This window comes from Vidua chalybeata, chromosome 4 (assembly GCF_026979565.1).
Source record: "Vidua chalybeata isolate OUT-0048 chromosome 4, bVidCha1 merged haplotype, whole genome shotgun sequence".
Taxonomy (NCBI): Eukaryota; Metazoa; Chordata; class Aves; order Passeriformes; family Viduidae; genus Vidua; species Vidua chalybeata.
In genome coordinates, this window is record NC_071533.1 from 53,855,732 (window position 1) to 53,882,413 (window position 26,682).

The 26,682-nt window shown below is 36.3% G+C and overlaps 1 long non-coding RNA gene across 1 annotated transcript; it reads left to right on the forward strand.

The window, feature by feature from the left end:
• Positions 1–6,383: 6,383 nt before the first annotated feature.
• On the forward strand, positions 6,384–25,575 carry LOC128787458 (uncharacterized). Its single transcript, XR_008430722.1, has 3 exons — positions 6,384–6,474; positions 13,570–13,760; positions 25,396–25,575. It is a non-coding gene; the product is annotated as an uncharacterized LOC128787458 (long non-coding RNA).
• Positions 25,576–26,682: the final 1,107 nt, after the last annotated feature.

The window sequence follows — 26,682 nt, forward strand, 5'->3', positions numbered from 1 at the left end:
AGAAAATAATCACAGTTTTAAATTTTTATTCCTTTATATACAAGATCACATTAGGTTTGTGTTGGGGAGTTTGACTTGTCTTACTGGTTTTATGTTAAAATATTATCAAGGCATTAGCACTAAGGATATATTTAGATTAGCATACCATAGCATAACATAACATGGAGAAGTAATCTATGTCCCTTTTTATGAATTCTTGACTGAATACTTATAAATTATATTCCTAGAACTGACAGACAAGATAGGTGTCATTGGGAAGCTTCTTCTGAGGAAATATATTTTATTTCTCAGAACTCTTGACAATCTTGGAAGTTAATATTTCATCCACTGAAATGGCATTTTAAGAAAATCTGTGTCACATTATCTCTTTAGAAACCCAGAAAAGCATGTGTATGGTGAAGCAAACTCATACCCAGTTCTTGTAGTTCAGGTGGAAAGAGCATTCAACCTGCTTCTGTTCCCTTTTCCCCCCTCTCTTTTCAAGCATGAATAATCAACATGAAATAGGGGATTTACCTTTCATTCTTAATGTGTGTATTTTCACATCCACTCAGAGATTAGCCAAAATAAAAAAAGCACAAAAAAAGCTTTATTGGAAAACTGCTGAGGAAACAGTCATAAACATTTGGAAACATCCCCTCCCACACTTCACTCTCTGAAAACATTTTTGGAATATTCTAGGTCACCCCCTCAACATAGAAAAGTACTATGAAATCTAAAAATTATTCACATAAAGACTATTAAAGAAAGTACTACACAATAATTGATTTTATAACAACACTATTAAAAAATTATTTCTTTCATGGATTGAAAGCATCTTGTGCTGCTGACTACAAATTTAATATAATAAAATTTATTTTCATATATTTTTCATGTTAAATTGAGTCATTAACATCCATAGGACAACCTAAGTGGAAAAGGTAAGCTAGATATATCCCCAGTTTATTTTCTACTCTGTCTCATTTGAATGCAAACATCTTTGAAGATTTTGTATAACCACTTCAAAAATTTAAACAGAACCTCAAGAGAGGTTGTGTAATTTTCAGTTCACTGAACCAGAGAATAGTCTCTCAAAGCTCTTTCAGTGTTGTCATTACTTCCACCTACAAAAGAAACAGTGATGACTCAAAGTTGAAAACAAGAATAAATAAGCAAATACCTTCATAACAGATAGCTTTCAGAAACTGCCTGTTCAACATTTTTCTTGAAAGTTTTGCCTGTGGTAGATAACTGGAACTTTAATTTCAGTATCTGAAATACCCTGAGTGTATTTCAATATATTTCATCACTTTGATAAAGTAATATTCAGATAACTTAATTTCAGCCCTAAACTTTCCTGTTAAAGAACCAATCATAATAAACAATTTGCTGAACACCATAAATTTAAATTAGGACCAAAGTGCACTTTCTAAGCCTACATAAATTAATGATGTACTGAAGGAAACAGTAGGTTTGATGACTCCTTGTGCACACGATTTCAAATAGGAATACATATAGACTTTTTTTTTCCTTAGAGAATAAGGTCTTCTGAATCACTGTCTTACTGACCTGAAGGATGCACACATCCTGAAGGATGATTTCATGAAAATTACATTAAAGAGGAACTTATGTTTCATGAAAATTGTGCTTTGACCACAAATTACTAACAAGCTGCTGTTATATTTCACTAAATCAAATTTGGGGCATCTTCTTTTCTGTAAACAAGAAATCTCTGGAATAATCTATGCAGGGAAAAAATACTAACACTTTGAATTATAAATTCTGTGGAAGTTTGAAAACATTCTACTTTTTATATTTGTGTGCACATTGTGAATGAAGGTGATTCCACACACTAATTCAAAGGAACTAGTCATGTCTCTATATCAAATTACAAAGTCACAGAATATGCTGAGTTGGAAGGATCCCACATGATGCCATATACTTGCATATATACATATATATATTATATGTGAGTGTGTATACTCACATAATAAATGCTACTTATGTTATATGGAAATTTGTGGACTACTTTAAAGTTGTTAGGTTATTCATGTTAGTAAATTCAGTGGAAATTAATGGCATTCATTACATTAAAAAATGCAGCAAAAAATTAATTTAAGAATTGTGAGTTCTCATGTTATCTTTTAGGAAGGTTTTCTTAGAAATTAGACTCCCTTTGTTAGAAATTGTTACCAATAATCACAGTATATCTGAAATGCTTTACTAATATTTCTATGAGTCACACAGAATTCTATTATACAAATCTTAGATTCATGATAGTAATTATTATACAGTCAAACTAAAATCTTTGAAGTATTAAGAGATGAGGGATGAGGGAAATTGTCAGTTTGATAAACTTGACCAGCAGGGGCTGAAGGAGTCAGGTTTGTTCAGTGTGGAGAAGAGGCAACTTTGGGACAATCTAAGAGCATCTTCACACCACCTATGGGGACGTCACTGGGAATATAAAGGCTTTTCACCTTGGTGCATGAAAAGAGAATAAGAGAAAAAAGGTGTAAATTAAATTAAGAGTGGTTAAGACAGGACATTAAGAAAAAAAAAGCTAGTATTTAATATTGAAGCTGATTTTCAAACAATGTAGGTATTTCTTTTCTTTCAGTTTTTGAGGTATAGACAAAGTGAGAAAACCAGCTTATACTCACCTGATGATGCTTTGGGCAGGGAATTGGAGTAGTGATCTCTCAAGGGACCTTTTGAAAACATATACTGCAACTTTTCTGCTCCACAACTTCATCCATCTGACAGTGAAATTCAAAATTTAATTTTTTTTTTATCAAACTCATAGAGTATATAAGTGGTTCATGATTCCTTTCTTTAAGGTAATTTTTGAAAGCAAGTATAATGCGGAGTGGGTTTTTGCTCTCCCCGGCTGCACGCAGCTCTTGGGAGCCCGGCTGTGGCGTAGCTTCCACGTGCTGCCGGGGTTTGCTGCCGCGGGTTCCCGGACACGGCTCCGTGTCTCGGGCGCGTGGGCTGACCAGTCTCTGTTACCGTGCGCTAGGGACCCGGCAAAGAGGTAAGGAATTTGTCCATTTACTCCGTGCTTGGCAGGAACGGTTTATTGGTCACGTGGCGCGGTTCGATGGAAAGACGCGACCGCTCCCGGCACTCGCATGGGAGCAAATGGCGTCTGACTGCCGGCGGGATAGGGCTTTATGGAGGGGCGGGGCGAGAGGATCCACGGCCTGCCGGCCAATAGGGGCGGCTGCCGTAGCGGTGACGTCAGCAACAACGACCAACCAGAGAACCCCGCAGGGGCGGGCACCGAGCCAGAGCGGGCTGAGCGGGACCGTGTGGCTCGGGGCGGCCAGCACGGGGTTTCCCGGGGCCGGACGGCAGGGTGCTTACAGGAGCGGCACAGGGGTAAGAGCCGGCAGCAGGCAACATGGGGGCAGAAACCGCGGGGGGGAACAACGCGGGGGAAATGCGGGATTACAGCACTTGGCTTATTTTAACATAAATTAAAAACCCTAATCTAAACCCGAACTCCGGGATGCAACAGTATAATGACTTCTTCTCATTGTATGTAGGTATTTTAGGTCACCTTTTTCCTCATGTGTTATGTCCCTTATTACTACACTTTAATTTAATTTTATAATGTCATTCTAATATTTAAAATATTTATTGATGTCTTTTCATTATTTTTCATGTTGCTATGCAGAAGATATTTAAATAAAGATTCTCTTAAAGTAATGATTTGAGGCAAGAAGTTTTCAACATGGGCCACCAAAGAAGATATATTATTGTCTCTATTAGAAGTGCTGTCATGCAAACATTCATACTGGAAAGGGAGTAAATGGTGAAATAGAAAATTTAGCTAGTGAGTCAAAACAAAATTTTTAAAAAATGAACATTGGCTGAAAATCATTGCACAGATTTGTTTTGTTGTAATAGTTATTCAGTAAGGCAGGAACTGAATATTTTCAGTAGATTGAAAACAATGCAAATAGGCAAAAAGATAAGTGCTACCTCTCCCATGTCAGGTAAATCATCTGGTTCTACTCAGCAAAAACATCTTACATTATTGTAAGCTGCTCTCTAAAAATATCAGATTCATGTCAATAGCAATGAAAGAGGGAGGAAGAATGTTAAGTATTATTAGTAAAAGAATTTAGAAACCCACAGTAACTGATTGCATTGTTGTATAAACCCATGGTATGTACATATCTTGAGTGCTTCATACTGTTCTAATCATCTCAGAAAGGTACAGCCTGTGAAAGTAAAAAGAAAGATGACAAGCATGATCAAAGAAATGGAACAGTTTTCATAATAAGAAATACTTAATAAACTAGGACTATTCAGCCTGCAAAACAGGCAGCAGGAGATAGATGTGGTAGCGTTGCTCAGCATTGTGTAGGCTATGAAAAAATGGATTAAGGAACAATTATTCACTCTCTATCAGTGCCCAGGAAATAGGAACATCCAATAAAGTTATCAGGCCAAAGGAAGTGCATTTCCACACAGAATAAAATTAAGTTTTGGATCACTTTATTGTCAAGAGCTGTGGAGACCAGAAGTATAAGGAGGTTCAATATGTGATTAAGCAGTTGTGAAAAGTCTGTCAAGCTCTGTGCAATGCAAGAAAACAGATGCATCCTATCAATGTTTCTTTTCAAATACAACACCCAATGATATGAATTCAGCACTGGAAAGCTCAGTATTATTGCTCTTGTTGTGTGGGCTTTGAATCACTTTGATTATTTATAGTAGTTCAAAAATTTGAATATAGATTTTAGATAGTGATTTTAAGTTTCTGATTGCATTCAGCTCTTTCTCATTTCAGTACTCAAGGTTTCAAAGTTTGCAAAATTGAAAAGGCAAAAAATAACCTGAATTACAAATCCAATAATGAAAAAACAAGAGAATGCTTAATGAAACAAGAAGGAAGTAGATTTAAAAGAGATGTAACTACTCATTTCTTTCTTGAAATTTCATTCACAGAAAATTTGGAAAATAGAACCTGCAGATTCAGAAAGGGATTACAAAAACTGGTGAATAAGACAAATAAATAGCTATTAGTTTTGTGTGTGTGCTGCAGCATTCCCCATAAACACTAAGAGAATGCAAGGGAAGTGAAATCTGTGGGCAGCATCTTCTATTGCTCTCTTGGTGACAGAAAACTGTGCTGAAATTACTAATACCTTTGCTTGGCAAGATATTTCTTATGTTGTTACTAGAAGTGGAACACTTCATGCTAAAGTGTCATATTAAACTTTTTTTTTACAATGAAGAGCATTTTACAGTAAATGACTCGTATGAAATCATCCCAAGTAAGAGATACCCCAGAAACCAGATCACAGAATTATCCCAGAACTGAAAGGGATCTTGGCCTGGAATTCAGTGGTTTTTCAGCAGTGGTCCAGAAAATTGTACCTAAAATACTCTACTATAATTTTTTTTCCTGACAGAGTGGCTATAGCAATATAATTTAGATAGTTTATTATAATGTGTGATTTTGTGTTATTTGAGGGCAGGATCTACACAATATTCTCTTTTCCTACTCTTTTCCTCTCTCTTGCATGCTAGATTTTGCCTAGGAGGAGTAGAATCAAATATGGAAGTAAATACTCATAGAAACAAGATAAAACATTTGTCCAGAGAAGGGCCCTCATGAAAGGTCTAGAAAATGTGTCTTAGAAGGAGTGGCTGACGGAGCTGGGTTTGTTTACTCTGAAGAGGAGGCTCAGGGTGGACCTCATCACTCTCTATTGAAAAAATTGTAATGAGGTGAGGGCATTCTCTTCTGCCATGCCTGCAGTGAGAGAAAAAATGGAGTTGAGACGAGAAATTCAGATTACATATAAAAACATTTTTCAGAGTTAGGGTGCTCAGGCACTGGAATCAGTTGCCCAGTGAGGTGGTGGAGTCACCATCCCTGAAGGTGTTCAAGAGGCATCTGGATCTGGTGCTGGGTGATTTGATTTAGTGTTTACAGTGGTAGTGCTGGGTGGGCAGTTGGACTGGGTGATCTTGAAGGTCTCTTCCAACTTAATGATTCTACGAGGCTACTTGATACATCCCAAAAGAGCACACACAGTCTCATGTATTTGTCCCAGTGCTTGTGGTAGAGTTCAGAGGATTGTTGATACATAGAATAATAAAAACATAGGACTAGAAAGCCAGAATGACAAATTTTAGTTAGTCTCCTGTCACTAAGTCTTTTCTGGGACAAGTTTGTCTAACTTGTTCTGAAAGATTGCATCGATACATATTCTACATTTCCTTAGAAAATCATTATTAATTTCTTCTTAGTAAGTAATAAAAGTTAAACAAGGTGTTCAGATAGACAGTATTTAGGCTGTATTAAGTGCTTCATAATATTCTTTGCGTAATTTTCTTTCTTACAGGTAGATCTGTCAAAAAGCATAGCACACAGCAGACAATCAACAGTGCTTCATGTTAGGACTAATTTTGAAGCATTCCAGAGTATTCCTGGGTACAACAGTGTGATGGATGTGCAGACATGCATTTGAGGTGATCTAATCTGTTGTACTTTGCTAGTTTGTCTTGTGGGGTATTACAGCATTGGACTTTCTCCTCCTCTCTCTCTTTCTCTCTCCTCTTTAACAAAGATATGCTCAATAAATTGGGTTGAGACTGCCCCTAGTTTTGATGTTAGTGTCGGAATGATGAAAATCTTTGTGGCTCAATAGTGTTGTGGCTTTTTGTAAGCTAACACTCAGGGGTCCTCTATCAGTAATCACCAGAGGCTGTTTCCATGCCTAGATTCTAAGTGTCAGGAAATTTGTATTCAATGTTTCTACCACTTTGTCAATATGTTGGGACTGTGTGTAAGATCTTCTGTAGGAATATTGGCAGCACTTAGGCTGAACACTTGGGTGGTTGGTGTTTCCCTTGATCAAATGGATGTGGAAGATATATTACTTCTGATTATCTATATCTAGAGGCAATATAGATAGTTTCAGCTCCAATATCTGTTTGCATGTCTAACTACCAGCCTTGGATAAAAGGGAGAAGTGTGTTGGGAGATCTTTGTCTTGTCTCACAGGGCTTCATGAGATTAGCAGGAACTTGAGATGGATTAAAATGCCAGTGAAACTTGAGCTGTCTTTGCACTATGAAGAGTTTAATTGCTTGGAGATGCTGAAACATCATTAAAATGAGGGAAGAGTTTTGAAATTAATTTACAGGATTCTGAAAAGACCTGTGAAAAAATTCACCAGAAATTTATTCCTCTGCTTCTTCAGAGAACAAATACAGGAGATCTTGAATGTCTAGCATATTATATTTTCAATAAATGTGTTTACTTACCTGCCTTAGAAGGACCCTGAGAGGTGGATTTTAAATTTACATAAAACTCAGCACTTCATAATAATACACAGAATGTTTAGTGTGATTTAAGTAATCAGTCTTGAGGAGATCAGTTTATTGCTTCAAAAGGGTCATGTCTGCTTGGTTATTGCCTGATCTTGTCCTTTCAGAGGAAAAGCAGCAAGCTCATTGCAGTATATCATGGATATAAGCTTCTGTAAAACTAGGCAACTTCCTAGATAATGATAATCCAGCTTTTTATACACTTCATAGGAGTATTTAAGTTCTTTTTCTTTTCGCACGGTTTTAATGAGGAGTTTAATTTTGCCTAAATAATGAAGTCCTGAATGGACAACCCATGTTTCATATAACAGGAGTTATAACTCTAGTCAAAGCATCATGTGAATTACTAGTAGGACATGCTATATGTGAATAAAGGAGAACTAATTTAATCATCTTTATCTTGGATATTACAAGCATACAGTATGTTATGCTGTGTTCTTTGGTCCAGCTCTTCAGATTTATATTGGATTTTGTTTCAAAGTTTTTTGGTTTTGTTTTTTTTTTTTCTGTTAGAATAGAAAGGGAGTTTTAAAGGTTTGTGTTCAGTACTTTGGGGATGGATGTGCTTTTAAAATGTTCCAAGGTCAGAAAAATTATTGTGAAATTTTTTCTCTTCCATTCAACAATCAGGCTAACTCATTTGATGATGTATTCATACACGCATGTGTATATATTTAGTAAAATATGTTGATCCTTTGACAAGACAGAATTATTTATGTAATGAAACAATGACACCTTTTTTATTTTTTCCACATCTGTGTGCTCTTCGTTGCTCTTAGAAGTCATTCAAGAAAAAGTGGTTGTAAACTCAACATGGAAAAGTCAAAAAGCAGACAAACAGTAAGATCCCAAGAACACACTGTTTGTCACATTTAAAATTTTGTTGGTTTGCATTTATTTCTAAAACAACATTTCTAGGTATCTCCAATATAAAGAGATTAAAACGTTTGGACTTGCTTGAAATCGTGTCTTGAAGCTCACTCTAATGTTTTGCTCTGAGGCTTTATGATTTGTCTCTAGTAATGATATTACTGCAGTAGGTGTGGCAGTCTGAGCAGGCTGGTGTCTCAATTCTGTCCAATCCCCCAGCTTGAGGCAGGCAGTTCCTTACTACAATGTGGCCAGGAGCACCACCTTCAGCTAGTGATATGCTACTGTCATGAAACTTTTTCAATGGTTGCCAGGCATAGAAGACTGTCATCCATCTGATACTTGCTTGAGATTTTGAGTCCTGTTTTATCATTGATTGTTCTTTTTACTGGATGTTTCTGGCAGTAGAGAAAGAGGGAGAGGAATGAGTCACTCTTTAAACCAGAATGCCTGCATGCACACTTTGAGGAAGGATATACCATCCATTAATGCTGAACTTCACAGATCTGGCCTTAGTGTCTGCTCCTCTGTGCATTTCTTCTGTGATTTGGGGAAGTTCTTGGCCCTCTTTCTACCTATGTTCTCCAGCTAACATTCAGAAATAATAAGCTGTTACCTGAAAAGAAGAACTCTACTAATATCTTAGGGACAAAAGAGTGAGTGGGAACTGAGAGCTTCCTCCATATGCAATAACCCAGAGGAATTGAACAGCATCCGTCCAGCATGGCCTGTCTGCAGTCCTGAGCTAATTGGCAAAAAAGATTGACCAGATGAATATAGCAAGGAAAACAGAAGACTGACAGTTCATATATTGCAGTGCTAAGTGCTTTAAAGGATTCCCCCCCACAACAAAAGCAATGCCTCTAAATAACATACATTTTGCTTTATTAGCACAATAACATAAATACAGATGTGAGGGTTTGGGTTCAAAACTTGAATTTCAAGCTTGAATTATTCCATCAACTGTGAGAGATGAAGAAAACTCTAGGTTTTAATTTTTCTTCCTATATTTTTTTCAATGGGCCAAAAGTGGAAAATCAAACATAGGCATGTTGCTCTATCTACATTTCTGCCAAGAAACTTTGAAAGGAATCACAAGTATTTCTACTTCAGCAAAATGCTGTGAATAATACAGCAAAAAAAAAAGCCATAATGTTTACCTTGTACTTGTTTGTCACTCTTTTAAACCTGAGGTAAAGGATGTTTTCCAAAATTTGCAGAAAACAGAAAGACAAGGGGAAATTTGAGTTTTGATGCTGTATCTGAAGCCTTAATGTGTCTTTGCAAATGTAAGGTCTTTGCTTTCATGACTGAATAGAAGAATATTGAGATTTATATTCTTTACCTCAAAACTATAATTGCTACATCAAATGTAGTAAACTCATAAGCCAAAGATGGGAAAATAAATATCTTGTTGTGCTTTTGCTGAGGAATTTTCTAAAGGAGACCTTTCTTTCTCAACTCATATGTTTCTAACTGTCTAATCTTCTAACTGTCATAAAATAGAGGTAGCGATTTCTAACATATAAAATTTATGATTGTTTCTGATTTTCTAACCTCTATTTTGTAACAGCTTTTAAATCTGGACAGGATGCTTGTTGAGGGTGATGTGGTGGATGGGAGAGAGACACAGGGAGAGAGTGAAGGCAGAAGAAACAGAGCTGAAGTGTCAAAGCTTAGTCATGTGTCAGGTTGAAGGAAAAAAGCTAGAAAGTCTCTGAAATATTTAGCCCAATATCATATTCCTGGGGCCAGTTCACTGTAGTACACCCATGTACAAGCCTTCCAGGTCTGAAGGGATTTGTAACTGAGCAAATTTGTAACTGTCCTCTCCTCCTGGGAGGAGAAACTGGATTAGTAATGCTGGTTCACCAAGGGAAAGGGATGAGATGTTTTCAGTAGCTAAAATGTTAATGGTTGGCTGAACTTCTAGTTATGAAATAGAATAGTAGTTTTGCAGCAATTGCTCTCTGTCTTAGGTTTTAGGACAGTTTTGGGATTCTATCTGACTGAAGTTAGTATGTCACAGGTGTTACTAAAATTTCTCCTCTTTTTCTCTCTCTTTTCTCCTTTAATCAATAATGACCCCAGATAGATAATTTTTGTTGTTTTCAGTTGTCCTGTTGTGGACTAAATTAGAATCTTGTGTGATATATTTAGGACTGTCAAGAAATTATACTTCTTCAAGTGTACAAGATGCCTGCAGTACAAAAGAAAGGTGTGGCATCAAGGGAATTGATGGTCTCCAGATAAGCAGTTGTGCAAGCTATGTGCAGGACCTACAGGCCAGTCTTGGACTGGTTTCTTGTCTATTTGATGGTTTCACAGTAAAGCCATTAAAGGAAACATTTTTATTCCCTCTGATAATGTGGTTTGCTTAAAGAGGGGCCTGAACTTGCTTTAAGAGGAGGCTTCACTGCAATGCATGTGAATGGACAGGTAATTGTTTATTTTTAGCTAAACAGATATATTTGTTATCTTAGAAGCCTGCATTGTCTGAAATCATAGGCACCAGCAAAGATATTCAATTTGTTGGACATAACATTGTGTTAACAATTTTCTCCAGACTGAAGACTTTAGAAAGCAATACAAAGTATGATGTTAAAGGGTTTGTTCTACTGAGAAATATATCTTTCTGTAGATTATTTGTCTGTACACACTAGGCATGTTACATATGTATTTCAAGTTGGACACCCAGTTGAGAGATGCAGTGTCAAGTGTTTTTTTTTAAATCTTGGTGGCAAGATGGGTGGAAGTTTTGGTTGTCAGCTTCAAACAAGGGGTTTGTGGTGTAGAAGGTAGGGAAGAATTATGGCTTCCAGTGCAAAGTTGCCAAATACTCTCTCAGAAAGCTGTCCCAGTGTGTCTTCTTAGAACAAAGAATCTGAATTTGGAAAATATCAGGGTGTGATACTAGGCATGTGTAGGAAATAGCCCTGCTTCCCTGCAAGCTGCTGTTGTAATAATTACTCCTTCCTTCTGCCTCGACAGCATGATGATAACTAGCAGCCTGCAGTAAAGATGTTAAGGAAGATACATACATGAAAACATGAGTAACAACCACACTCTTAGTTTTGTATGTTTAGCTGGAATGATTCCAAAATGTGATTTGCTGGTTTTACCTGATCTACCATGATAGTCTTTCAGATAGTGATTTGACAGTGGCATTTATTAAATGTGAAAATAGCGACACTGGATGTCATAAATTTACAGGACTAGCAGTCTTTGATCAGAATGATTGTTTTGGCAGAGAACAAAAATAGCATGTATAGATAACACTGAAACTGCACATTTGTACTGTTACAGACAAGTTTCTGCACTCAAGCAGTGCCAGCACACTTCATATGTTGCCAAGTGATCTTCACCAATTGGATTTAGATCTTGAAATATTTGAGATGGTTTCTGAGTGGTCCTGGAAGCAGCTGTAGGGAATGTGTAACTATGTGTCCTCCTTTCACTAAGTTTAAAGTAGTGCTTACATCCAGGGGGATCAGGGTTGCTTGCCTCTGATAAAGGGGAATGGTTACACTAAATCCCCACTGTTAAGTCAGCTGTGAAACAGAAGGCTTTTGCAAAAGTTTCTTATATAAAAGACATAACTAGATGATTCCTCTTGTGTCACCCTAAGGAATAAATGAAATCTGTGAAAGTGACACTTCAGTCCCTTGTGGAATTGCATAGTTTTGTAAAAGGTTTGGATACAGCTTCCTGGAAACTGAACTATCACATGCTATGAGAGGCTAAAGCAGAGCAAAGTAGCTGATGACTGTTGGATGAAAATGAATTTATTTTTTCTGTGCACTGAAGTTCAGCAGCAGACAATTATCCCATCAATTGTGTTGACCCTTGCTATGATTAGATATTTAAATTAAACTGGCAGACGTCTGTCAGGTGCTCTCTTGATTTAGTATTTCATACAGACATATGATATTTGATTAGCTCTAAATTTAATATTAGGATTTCTCTGCTTTGGAAAATATTTCTCATATTGTTTACAGTTTCATCTTACAGTTTCAGTTACATCTGAATCCCACAATTTCAAAGGGTCTATCTGTAGATGGTGCACAGTAGTTTAAGGTTTTGATGCAATGTTAAGTTTTCAAATAGAATGATGTTTTCCACAGTGTATGTAGTAAGAGAAAAGAGAAGACCTACAGGAGGAGATGCAGGTTTCACCAATTTTTTTCAAGAGGAGATTCTGTTTATGTTATCAGCGGTGATGCATCGTTTATGTAGCAGGAGAATAATTGGGAATGGAATTGGAGAATTGAAACTAATGTGGATGAAAGGAAGTAAGGTCACTCCAGTCTTCCCCTTCTGAGTAATATAGGAGTCACCCCCAGGAAAAAGAAAGGAGAAAACTGCAGTGCACAAAGGCAAACACAGACTTCTTGATGCTTTTGTGTGAGCAAACAGTTGTTTTTCTTTATTCTCATTACCTGCAAGAAATCAAATAACAAATAAGCAGGATGTTTTTTTCCATCATTTCAAGAATCAAAGGACACAAATTTAAAGTTTTAAAATTCCAGTCAAAATCTGTGGCTAGCAGATACCTGTGTTCAAACACAGGCATCCTCAGTTATACCTTTCTCTGTCACTATTAGTGGTCTTTCAAATACTGCACAAGGATATGTATATCCATAGCATTTTGTCAGACAGCACTGTAATATATGGTATTGCATGGCTGTTACATAAGAATTAGCATTCAGTTTTGTGTTTCTGTTGCTAAGTTTAGGTATTCAATACATTTTTCAATAGATTAATTGCAGGATTGGCTGAGTTATACTCTTCATACGACCTCAACAAAAATGTTTTCAGAAATTGGAGTTAAATAACACATGAATTTGTATAAGACCTCTACAAGGTCATTGTGTGCTCTTCTCAGTGAGAGAAAACAAAGTGAAAACAAATTAGATGAAGATTATCCGAGTGACAAATGATATGTGAAGTTCAGAAAGCAGGAATCATAGTGTTCCAGAAACTAAAGTTTTCTGAGCTGACCAGAAGTACTTTAGAAAGCAGTTTAGGATGTAGATAAGATGTGCTATTGATGTCTAGAATGGTGAGATGAGCACTAGACAGAAAATCTTGGTTTGGTAAGAAAAAAAAGAAGGAAAACAAACAAACAAAGAAAAAAAGGACCCCCCCCACCTCCAACTACAAGACAATGCTTAATAAATCTAGTAGTTGAACTATAGTGTCCTTTCTCTCACAAGGTAACAGCTCTTCATGGGAGTTGTTCTATTGGTTTTTAGCTGTTTTCCTTATAAGGATGTGTTCAATATGACCTGGAAAAAGCAATTTCATCCATAACAGGATTTCTCTTTCTGTTGTGTATTGTTCTCCTTTCATTGTACATTACAGACGTGCCTAAAGCCACACTCAGGATAACTTCTGTGAATCACTTCTCTCTTGGGTGAAATTCAATAAAACAGAAAATAGCAGAAAAGAATGGTTTAAATTCAAAAGCAGCTGTACAAGATCTTAAGAGGAAGGAAGCAACTGAGAAACTTTGTGATGGTTGGCTGCTCTCCAGTTTCAAGAGTGATCCTCAGGTGGGTGGAATTGTTTCCATTGCTGATGCAGTGGGCTCTTATAAATTTGATCTTGGAAAACTAAACCATGCTAAATATTGAGCTTTCCTGTGTAATGTATTGTGGATAAAGAGGGATTCAAACCAATTAGCCCTAGGTTGAATTTTCTTAATGCAAAGCTGTGCAATTTCACACTATGACTATCTCAAGTGTTGCTTGTGAAGGCTCTATATACCCCCTTCTAGGCCTCTGTTTATGCAGGAGCATGTTTGAAATCTTGATTGTAGTCATACTAAAACTCTGCAGTGGGTAGCTTTGAAGAGCAGGGAAGAAGAGGAAATGATTTTGTGTAAAGGCATGTATATACCCAAAGACTAGCAGCATTAGAGACTCTGCCACTAGGTTTAGCTGATTTACAAACACTGTGTTCACAGGGCAAGATGGTATTATGCGTTTTTAGAGCTCTTCACACAATTTTAATCCTAAATTATAAAATGCACAACACAAATGCATAAGTAGTAATGCATCTGGCAGCACCTATATGTGCTTGTTTGCTTGTTTTTTTCTCAACAATTAATACCAATCAGTCTCCACATCAGGCAGGTTTCCAAGTCCCAGGGTATATTTTGTGCTTATGCAAACCACAGAACTGCTCTCTATGACAACCATGAGGAAGAAGAAAAGGATACATATGTCAAATATCAGACAAAACAAGGAATTCTATAAGCAATGAAAACATATTTCTGCTTGCCTTCACAAAGCTCCTTTTACATTTACTAAGAGTCACTTCTCACTTGACTGTTACTGAAGAATACTCAGAAATGCTTAACAAAAGTGTCTTTAAGCACTCAAACTCAACCTGGAAATGAGCGTTAATTAAAAGCACTTTAAAAAATTGCTCTGTTCAACAAAAGCGTTTCCTTTGACATGTTATAGCCCTTGATACTGAAAAACACACAGAGAAATGACAGAGACACTTCAATTAGCTCTGAAACCTTTCTCAAATAGTTAGAATGAGGGTATTGGTTTATAGATTTGTAACACGTAGTTAAATGTCAGAAGCATAACTTTGAACTCAAAAAAATGACAAACAATTTTGCGCTAATGTGTAAACAGTGCAAGTGATGCAGGGTTTAGATACTCAGGGATTTAATTTTTTTTTTTTTTACCAACTATTTTCTGTTTCCTCTTCCAACATTATCTGAGCTTACAAAGCAGGGTATAGTTTGCTGTTGTGCTCATAAAAGACATGGCTGCTACAATCCTATTTAGATATTCAAACTTTATGTACATTTATATTACAAGGGGAGGATCTTAATACAATTTCAGATTTAATTTCATTTTATTTCTCCATCAAATTACTCTATAGGAAAAGAAAGAGTAATGCAAGCCAACTAAATTACTAAATTAAAATGTCTTTTCATTTTACAGTGGTAAAAGTAACACTTTTGTCTTTCTTCTTTTTTATGTTGCAAGAGGAATGATTTTCAATCAAAGAGATGAACTGATTTTTGAGAAAATTAGTTTTCTCACATATAAGCTCAGTCTCTAAGGAGTTAACAGTTTCTTGACATGGTCAAAACGAATATTTGAGGCAGACTTGGTTAGGCTGAGGACAGCACTAACTACACTGCATCTTGTTCTGGGAGTCTGAGACAAACAAGTTAGAGAATTTCTCCCAAGATAAATAAAAAAGCTTGCAAAACACTGAGCGGACACCCTCAAGGAAACCATTTCCCCTTTCTCCTGCCTCAAGCAGGATGATGTCAAACCTCTTATGAAGATGTCAGACCTTCCATCTATGCTGGAATATCATGAAAATCTGCTCTAATTAAGCAAATTATCTGGAAAGAAAAGGGTTCGCCCAAAGTAACCCACTTCTTTAAAAGGTAAATAAGGTCTACATCACCCCTCCCTCCCACACAAGCTCTCATATTGAGGGCAGCTATACAATGTCACCAGTATATGCTGGTCTTCCCTAGAGTTTACACACTCCCAGGGGTGTGTACACTGGGTTACTCACTTCTTCATGTGCCACCCTGTCTTGTTTTGGAATAGATATATTATACATAAAACCAGGAAAATAGAGATTCTTTTCTCTTTATGTTTTGTAGTCACAGGGCAAAGGTAGGGACAAATATATTAGGCAATTTCAATATATAACCCAACTAGGCAACACTTACTTCAAATAGTTTCAAAATTTTCAGCATAGTGCACCCCTTCTACTTGAAAAGTCATTATTAGAGATCCTCAAAGTGAGAGGTGAATAAAATAGTGAATAGTTGTAGTTGATTTCTTTTTTATTTTAGTTTTTGACTGGCTTATTACCTTACTGGGCCGATTGGCCCAGCAGGTGTTGCCACATGTTGTTCCTGAGGAGACTTCCTGCTGGCAAATTGGTTTGAAATCAAGAATTGCATTTATAATCTTGACAATAATAACTATGAGAAACATGCTTGTGAAGGCTGGATGAAAGGCAGATCATCTTTTCTTCCAAAGCTTAGGTATAAGAGTTTTCAAACTACGTACTCTCTTATTTTTAGCAAAGAACTTTTGATATACAATAAAAAAGCCAAATTTAACCCTTAGATACATTTTAACTATTGCATATGTACATAAATTTGATAAATCAGATAGATTCATAGTTTTAAGTCCTGAGTAAACACTATGAAACTTTATTATGTACATCAGTATAGCAGAGGAGGATTAAGATACCAGTCATTCTATCAATTTTGAAATTAACTTGTTTCTTGTGATTTTTTTTTATTGGTTATATAAATATTACACTTGTAACTAAACTTTTTTTCTGTTTCTTTAAATATATAATTTTCTAGTCAACACCTGTCACCACCATGTATTCAGGTGAAATTCCTTCTGAAATAAAAAAAAAAAAAATTCTTGTACCTGTGCAGGAACTTTGAGTAGTTCCTGCAAAATAAACTAAGTTTACCTTAAAACAGGAATTTCAGTTCACTTCAGTGAACTGTCAGTGAGCTGTTCCAGTTTAAAGCCTTCAGTTTCTTGGAACAAGTAATGCCAGTAAACCCCAGACAAGGCATTTACCATTAGTAAAGAGGAAGGAAAAGCTGTGTAGTTTGGCCTGCTCTCTGATCACATCCAGATGGGCATAATAATCTTTTCAGTAGGATTAATTTTCCCTTACTTTCTATGTGTACAGTCTAACTACATTAAGCTACTTACAGGATATGGGATGGCATCCTTTTGCCTAAACATGCACTTGACAGTGTGGTTGCTAACTCAGATGCAGAAAATTGCACTAGATGTAAGAATTCCACCCTTATGGACCATTTTCAGTTTATGCCAATTCTGTTAATCTGAGCCAATGTAAGGCAGACAACGTAGCCCGACTTTTTGCTACTTCCTTTCTTTTCCATTGCCACTGATGCAAGTAACAGGTCATAACAGAGACACTTATCCTTTAGTTTGAAATTTGATTCAAATTTCTTTCTGACCCTTATGGACAGATAGCTCAAAATTATGTTTTCATATCAACAAATGCAAAGACGAACAGAATTTCAAAAACAGTTTGGTATTTGCTTCTTTGGTACTTGAGCAACAGTGTTGCTTATTTGTTTTTAAAGCAAGGTAACCTCTGTATGTACTGAACCTTTTTCCTTTTTTACTGGTGCCATTATCATAACAGTGTACCAGGAGTCAACAACCACTTGACTGAAAATATGCATAGGTATTTTCATAGAAGTGTTGTCAATCTCACAGGTACTGATATATATAATAAACCTTTCTTAGTATTGAAAGGAAATGACATGACAATCTTGCCATTAAGGATGGAAAAGTACAAAGAAACAGGCACTGGGAAAAAAAAGTTCCACTTATATGCTGGTGACAATATGATGGGCTTTGAAGGAAACAATCATGATCACACTGTTAAGTGAGATTAAGACAGACAATATGCAGTGATAGCAAAATAGACTGAGAATATGGAATTAAATAAACAGTGCAAGAAAAAAGGGGAAAATTTTAAGTTTTGGTTTTATTCCCTTAAAATCTGATTTACACGTAGTCATCTAGACCTTCATCTGAAAGATGAACAATTCTGCAGAATACAAGTTTGCAAAATGAAGATTCAGTCCCATTGATTACCCACGTAGTATATTTCACATGCCTCATTTAATATGCTGCTCTAAAACAGTTCTCAAATTGTGTAGGCAAGTTAAAGTGCTCAGCAGAATCCATTGCAAAATGCCAAAATTGCATACATGAATTGGCAGGAACTCAAATTGATCTATATATGTTCTTACCAGCTTTCCAGACACTGCATTTAGGTAATTGAAATACTAAAACTAAAAGATCGATTTGTTTTAAACTCCTCTGCAATGAACTGTCGAAAACTAAATCCAAAAAATGAGATCAGGTCTGCTTAGATATTACAACAGATACTGTGAAGAACTAGAATGTCCCCACAGATTTCTTTGTGAATGAGATTTGCTTAAAACAGACTAGATTTGAGAGGACAAAGCTTACTATTGACTCTACCTATTGAACAGGGATAAGACACCCTGATGCAAGAACTATAGAGCTCTACAGGAGGGGAAGATTAGGCCCCTGACTGCACCAGTATCATCCTCCTCAGCCTCATTTCTGGCTCCCAGCCACACACCCTCTTCCCTTTGGGCCCATAGTTGCATTTGAGCTCAGATTCTGCTCCATGGCCCTCGTTTAACTGCACTGTAAGTCTGCTGTGTGCAAACTTGTCTTGGTTTGACTCTGACTAAGCACTACTGACCCATTTGGGAATCAGTGGACCTTTGGCTGCCACAGACTACAGCCACCAGACCTACTCTGCTCTTCGTGGTTGGGACTGTCCCCCAGCCTTGCAGTCACCCTTGGCTCTCATCTTCACTTGTGAATACTCCAATTTCTCTTTGAAATAAACACCACAATCACTTGATTTGTAATAATTACACTGAAAGGCTAAATACATGTTATCCAGATTTTAGCTGAATTTTACTTACAAGATGGTCAGAGTGTTCTGAAAAACAAACAAACAAACAAACAAAAAAAAAAAACAACAAAAAAAAAAAAAAAAACAAAACAAAACAAAACAAAAAAATAACAAAAAAAAAAAAAAACCCAAAAAAACAGGGCTAAATCTTCCATTTCAGAGGATTAGACACAATACCTTTAGTCAGTACTGAATTTTAAGATACACCTATTCCACAGCCAAAATAGGATTGCATTCTGTCAGAGGCAAAATAGGCTCAGCCATGGCAGAAAAATGACTGAGAAGCAGTTTCTGTGCCTTTTAGGAGCCTGGGCTGGGTTCCTGATAGAATACCTATATGCCATTCACTCTGGGGCAGGCAATAAGCCCTGAGGTTTTGCTAGGCTACCTCTGCAAGCAGCCTAGCTGGGGGTGTCTGGAGAGAGCTTAATTTAAGGCAGCTCTAAAGAAACAACCCTTTACATGCAATAGTCCAGAGATCCTACTCTCTTTTGCTAACGAGAGACAGAGTGCTAAAATTTTAGCACAACCTGACAACTACGTGTAAGAAGGCATCTAATGTTATTTGGTCATCAACTTACAACTTACAGCCAAGAGGGAAAGACTAGATTATGTGGGGAAACACTGAGGCATGATAGGTAGAAAGAGTTTTACCTAATGGTTGAAAATCCAATTTTTCAAAGTGTTCATGCATCATTCTCCCCCATCACCAATTAAAATTGAGATACTTTTCTACTCTGGAATCAGAATATATGAATAAAATAAGTGTTAGGTTTCTTTTTTAAAAAAAGGTTATATTCCTCCCATCTTTCCAAAATCTTTCGAGTATTAGTCCAGTAAGACTATTTAAGATGTGAAACAAATCCCCCCAAAACAATTGAGACTTTATGGAGTCCAACAAGTTGGCAAAAGAATCTCAAGAAAGCTGAATACTTTATTTTATCAAACAGATACAATTCTATTTTCTCAATAACAGATATTGAAATACAAGGAACAAGAAGTTAATAGCAGAGACAGTTTTCATACTGGCCAAGCTATTTCACCTGTGTTTACTGGGAGTACATTGCTAGACATTAGCAAACAAGAAGTTTTATTTCATACGACAAGTTGCACACCTTGCAGAAATCCTTGTAACATGTCCTCTGACCCCCAGGCCCACATGTCAGATTTGTGCACGGCATATGAGGTCTTCCTAAATGAATTCATACTCATGCAGACAGTGTTTTGCTCAACACTGCAAAGGAGACAGTGAAGAACTGGCTTCAGGAGCAAAGCTGGCACAAGGCCTGTGCAGTCAGCTCACTTACATGCCTGTTTTGACAGATCAGCCCTGGCATGAGCACTGGCTTTCCTAGCTAAATTGGCTCCTAGCCAAATGCAGTGATAGCTAGAAAACAAATAGTATAGGAGGTGAATGTACTGCCAAGGCACTGAGCAGTCTTCACTGCCCTTTGCCATCCAGCATCTTTGGGAAAGGTGACCTCCAAATAGAAAAGAAGGGGAAGGAAAAAGAAGCAATATTTACTATTCCTGGTAAATAAAGATAATGGAACACAGATGTGCCATATGCCTGTGCAAACAGTAATTTGAACAGAATAAAGCAGGGCTTAAATTTAGCTGCTTCTGATTGGAAATGCCTTATGTTTATTATGACTTTTTATAATAGCATTTAATTTAATTGAACAATTAGAACTTTTTTTTAATTTGTCTTTATCCTAGGAATGACTTGATTTAATTTGCATTAATGTTTTGTTTGCAAGCAGTAAATATTTGAAATTCATTTGACTCTGCTCTGCACCAAGTTGTCATTTTTTTCTCTGTTCTACATTTTGGTTACAAACAGGTCACATTAAAATCTGGAAACCAAAGTAACTAAATGGGCTCAAAGTTTCCTACTAACAGAGCCTGAAGTCAGATGAGAAATTTTTCTCTTCAGGTACATCAGAATTCTGGATTAGATAATTAACCAATCTTTCACAATACTTTTGATTTCAACATTTTCCATTTAATCACACTGATTTTGCTTCCAAACCTACCAAAATTACACTCATGCTTAAGCATGAGAAAGCAGTGATTTTCCACTGTAGCCCTGACTCAGCATTTTTTTGCTATTCTACAAGTGTTTTGACTTCTTACAAACAGAAATAGAATCACATAGTGTTTTGATGTGATTTTATCGCCAAGAAACATTAAAGTGACAACTGCATCTCATTTCAGCTACTCCTCAAAATCATCTGAGGACTTCTTCAAATTTATTACATAGTGAACTACAGAAATTCAAATGGATTTTTTCCCCAGGACTCAGACATCACTGAATTAATGTGGTTTAATGAGTTACTGTTCCTTAGCTGTTCTACATCATAAACAGTTAATGAAAAAGTTTAAGTCAGTTCATTTTAACCCCTGATTGCAATGGCTTGACAGAGCATGCACAGATCTGTTACTGATGTCTGAGTAGTATGTAGCAGTAACTTTATTACATTGTGGTAAACCATGAGGGTTGATTGAATTTAAATAACTTTTGGAGGCAGAACTATGGGAAAATTGTGGATCCAAAGCATCTCTATTGAGTCTTAGGGTAAAAAGGCCATATTAAAATTTTTCTTTAGTTCTCTAGAAAGAAATCAATGTATTTTGTGTTAGGAGAGATGTTTGGGTGAGCTGGTAAGGACACAGAAGCAGCATATACGTTCCTGTTCTTCAAGATACTATTCCCCTTCTCAGAACCTGAAGATGGGGAACTGGTATGCAAACCTGTACAAGTGACAATTACTTTCAGCTAAAATTCGCCCATGATGGAAATAAGGCTGTTAATCTCAACAGAAGATATTTATTGGGATTTTCATATTAAGTAATTGAATACTAAGCAGTCCTGTTAGAATTAGGAATTCCCATCATGAATCTGAAAAGTGAAACATCAAAAGTCACAATATGATAAAATTTATCTCCGATTTCTTAATTCTCTTCATCAGTGTATTTTTCCCACTGTTTACTCTCTTCAGCATAAACATGCCACACAGTAAAAATTACAATCCTCTGAATGCAAACAGAGGTGACTAACAGCTATGCTGTGCAGTCGCACACAAAAAGCAGCATGTGAGACAAATCTTTGGATGCATTTCACATTTACATGCAGTGATTATGAGGTATATATTTACTATTATTGCTTAAAATTCCAGAATCTGCCAATTTCTCTATATTGTGGCTTTTCCCACTACTATTTAGTTCATAACAATTCCATGCTGATATTCCCACATGAAGAATTTTTTGTTTATTTTTTCTGTACACCAGACTGTACCTATTTCCTATGGTGAGACAAATAGCCCATTAGTCACCTATAAATCTGGGTGGGATTAGGGAGTGGGTGGTAAGCAGCACAGATAAATTACAACTGTATGAGAAAGATTTGTTCTAACAAGCATCACAAAGAATTTGTGTTGCACACACTGCTCTATTATTTGAAGCTATCCAATGACTACCCACATAAATTTTCTATGGACAGATTTTTCTTTAGACAGAATAAAATCCTGATGCTGCTGAAGTCCTCCAGGTCTTCCCACAGGGACTACTCCATTTCTGAGCTGTTATTCCTGTTCTGCTCTCTTCTCTGAGCTATAATACACTGGTCTTCACAACACTTCTGATGGTTCTGGGGCATTGTGTAGTTGGTCTTTGCTACCACTGGATGTTTGTGTCTGGCTCAGGTAAGAGTAAAGAACCAACTGGGCTCATTTTGATTGCCCATTGTATTTTGAATCTGAAGTCCATGTATCAAGCCATAAGGAAATTTTCTTGATCATATATTCCTCTGATGCGGTGGTTGCCAGTTAGACCTTCTACCTTTTTTTATTGATGGTAAATCCATCCTGCATTCCCCTAAATTTACTCCTCAAAGCAGGATCTTGAAGGATATGCAAGAATGAATTAATGGATGAACACTGATAATTCAGAAAAAGAGGAGCAGCTATGCTTATTTTTCTCCTTATGAACATAAAATCTTATACAATTAAAAACATTTATACTAAAGACCAAACACTACATAAAATCTTTGCAGATTTCTAGCCATTTTCTTGGGATAAAAAAAAAACAAAAAAAAACCCTCTCAAAACTGGTGATTGCTTCACAGTAACACCCTTTTCCCTACTTTCCATCTGGCCCTCCAATTTATGTCATCAATGGGAAGTAGTTAGATTAAAGGGCCCCCATTTTTTGGTGTAATAGTATTTTTGGTTTCTGCTTCTAGGACTTAATCCAAGTATTTATATCTGTATTCCAAACATCATTCCCTTTCTTGAGTGCAATATGAGGAGAGAAAAGAAATTGTTTACAAAATGCCTTCCTCTCTTTATTAATTTCCTGCCACTTTTGATTACAAATGTGTTTTACCTGAGGCTTAAAAAGAACAAAGCAAAGTGCAATGACAGAGTCCCTGTGTACAAGACCCATACAGAAGATTTCAGAAGCTAAAAGGCTGTCCAAACCAAATATGTGCTCTGAATGTGAAAAACTCTAAGTTGGGATTTGTTTTCACAAAGTATTAGACAGTTTAGCTAACAGTTGAATCATAGGTATTTATTTAATCTTTTCAAACACAATTTGCAAAATAGATAGGAGCTACAGATAAAGTTTATGAGTGTAGTGGAATAATTCTGTGTAAATTTTAAGATTTTTAATTATACTGGCTGTTTTGGATTCACAGATTATTTGTGAAGAAACCACAATTTTGTGAGCATGTTTGTCATTCAACTGGTGTGACAGTATTGCATGCAAATTTTTAGTGCCTTGAAAGCCTCTGAAATTTTTCTAGTTTCAGATTTTGGGGATCCTTATTCAAGTTTGAAACCAGCCACTTATGTTGCACACACTAGGTTTTCTTTCCTATCTGGATCCATATATACAGAAGAGCTTGAAAAAATAAACAGCTCCAGTGTAAAAAGATGAAATGCCATGACTGGGGAAAGACAGTAAAGCTACTCAGTCCTTTTGGTCATGTAATGGGTGTGGGACCAAATATATGAGGCATAAACACCACTTTGGACATAAAGAGAATGATAGGTGTGTTAGTATTTATTGTTAGTATTTAGTAAGACAGTGATACAATCATCTTTCTTCTGTAGAACATTTGAATAAATGAAACAAAAGATAACTAAGAAGAGTAATGTGAGATAAAAGTGCAATTCAAGGGGCAAGAATGCTTATCCATGTACTCAAAAAGTTTTAAATTTGTTCATAGGGTAACTAATTTCAAGCAGTTCATTACTTTAAAATAATATTTCCCAGTGTTGTAAATGCTTGGAATTAAAGGTCCTCTCTGCTATTAATAGTTTTACAGCAGAAAAAGATGGGTTTAAAAGTTCCTGGCATTCTGTTATTTAATTTCTTCCCACTGGTAATCTTGTCAGATTTTCAGACATGCTAAAATGTCAGAAAGAAAGGCACAAAGGAAATAACCTTGTATCCAAGACCACTGGCCCATTTAATTCAGTATCATGTTTCTAACAGTGGACTTCGTCAGATATTCCAACAGATGACAAAAATAAGCAACTCATATTTATGTCCACATTGCCAAAGCCATTTGGATGCCTAAATCATATTGATATTAACCTTTGTGAGTTTCAGCTCTAAGGAATAAGTTGCCTTGAGCATCTCAGAGGACTTGCCATAGCAACAGAATAAAACAGAAGTTTATTCCTAACCTGTGGCAATGACTAGTTGGCTTATTCACTGGAGCATTAGGGATAATGCTTTTTCTGAGTTCATTTGTGAATTACCTGATCTACCATGTACAAGAAAGACTTATATCCTTTGTTCCTCTGCACAAGAAAATATAAATAGGGTACTGGCATACCCATTCCCACTGCCTAGTTGCTGTCTTTGTGCAGATGTTATGTTTTAGGATTCTCAAGTGCCTAATAAAGTATGATGTTATTGAAACCACTCTTCAACAAATTTAGTTGAAATCGGCCAAAACCTTCAGAACTTACAAGAAGGGACTATACTTTTACATAATTCTCTCCCACACAGGGTTATGTGCTTGCCATCAAGATTTTAGGCCTTATAAAACTGAAATCAAGATGGATATCTTCAGTGCTTCAAGCAGTGAGAGAGCATATTTCTGATAGTGGATTTGCACACAACATGAACAAAGGCTCTAAATCAAAACCATGAGCTGAATGCCAGAGAATACTGCTGTTTTGCCTTCTTACATGTTTTTCTGAGAGATAATAATAACCTTAAGCCATTTTTTATTAGAAAGACTCAGATCCATTTTGCCAGTTTTCTCGGTCTAGCCTCACAGTCCCTGTATACAAAAATTAACTTGCTATGAATTGCAAGCTCAGTTCCTATTACTCAAAAAAATGAGAAAATACCCTACATTCATCTTTGGTTAAGTATATGGAACTCATCTGCTCTGGTGATTTTCACTACACCATAGGGCTATTACTTGTCGTCAACTGTCACACACTTATCTACATGTGGATTTTGGATGCTGGAAATTGAGTAAGCTATGAAATTTATGGTTTTGTATACTGTGGTTTATCAGTCTGCATGAAAGTTAGCCTCCAAGGAAGCAGAAAAAGACTTGTACTGAATGTTTAAGCAGCACTAAAATAAGAAAATATAAATGAAAAGAGATGTTTAAAATACTAATACTTCCTTCAACAATTCTAGAAAGACCATCAGAGGAGGGAAAACAGCTTTCATATTGTACCCAGTAAGCAGAGAGGCTCTCTTCCTATCAGGAATAGGGAAGCTGTGTGTGAAATCAAGGGGCTCCAGAAGAACACAGGAGATCTCTGGTAAAGACCCAGTTATATAGTTCAGATTCTGCATGTGCTGCCAGAAGTCTGATTTCAGGTAAAAACTTTACTAAAAATGGATTTTCCTCTTGTACAATCCTGTCCAGGAAAACTGTAAAAGACACCACATTTCCTTGTCATTTACAGTTCTTCACGGGATTCTTTCAGCACTGGAAACACTTTCAGTCTTTGTGTGTTTATCTTGTTTTTTTCTTATTTTGCTATGTTTGGTTTTGTTGTTTCTTTTTGCTCTCTTTTTCACATTGGGTGGGGTGGGGAGGGGCTGACTGTTAATAATTTTGGGTGTTGTTTTGTTGGGGTATTTTTTATTATTGTCTTTTTTCCTTTGGCCTTTCTATTCTGCCTGTCTCATCTCTTTTTCTTCACTAACATCATTCCTTCAAGAAATTAGTATTGGTTGTTAATAGCACTTGCAGAAAGAAATTTTGCATATACATACTGCCTAGAGACTCAGATAATTAGAAGATAGATAAATATTTTCAACATAACCAGTGATAATTAGGGAATTCCTTTTAGTATCAAGTAGGAGGAGACAAAAAAATGCTTCAGATTTCTCTACCTGGCTAGATTTTTCTGATTTTTGCTGTCTATTTTCCAGTTAGAGAAATAAGGAATATTTTTATTATTGTTGTTACTCCAGATAGATTTTCAAAGTCGTTACATGTATTTACTTTTGTACTGAGAATTTCTCTCCCCAAAAGTGTAGTGTATGAGCAGTTGTCTCTAAAGTTGTAATAAATGTCTAGGCAAGTCACTATCTTGTCAGTCAGAGTCAGACAACTTTCAGTGATTCACAGTGGTTCATGGAAAGTACTGTCAGAAAATACTCATACTTTGTAAAGTGGTTACAGATTTGAAACAGAAAGCTTACATCAAACTCAACTATTATTTGTCAAGTCATTGAATAAATAAATTAACTAATCCAGCAAGCACCTAGCTATGATTCAACCAAATATAAACTACTTATAATCCTTACAACACACACGAGTATGTATATCTGCTGATGGCAGTTCAGTCAGTAGAGGTTGTTTAAATTAGATCATAACTATTGATATTATTTTTAGGCAAAATATACAGTCAATTGCTGTAGTTCCAATCTCCTTTGATTGCAAAGGGATATAAAACATGACTGACCCTT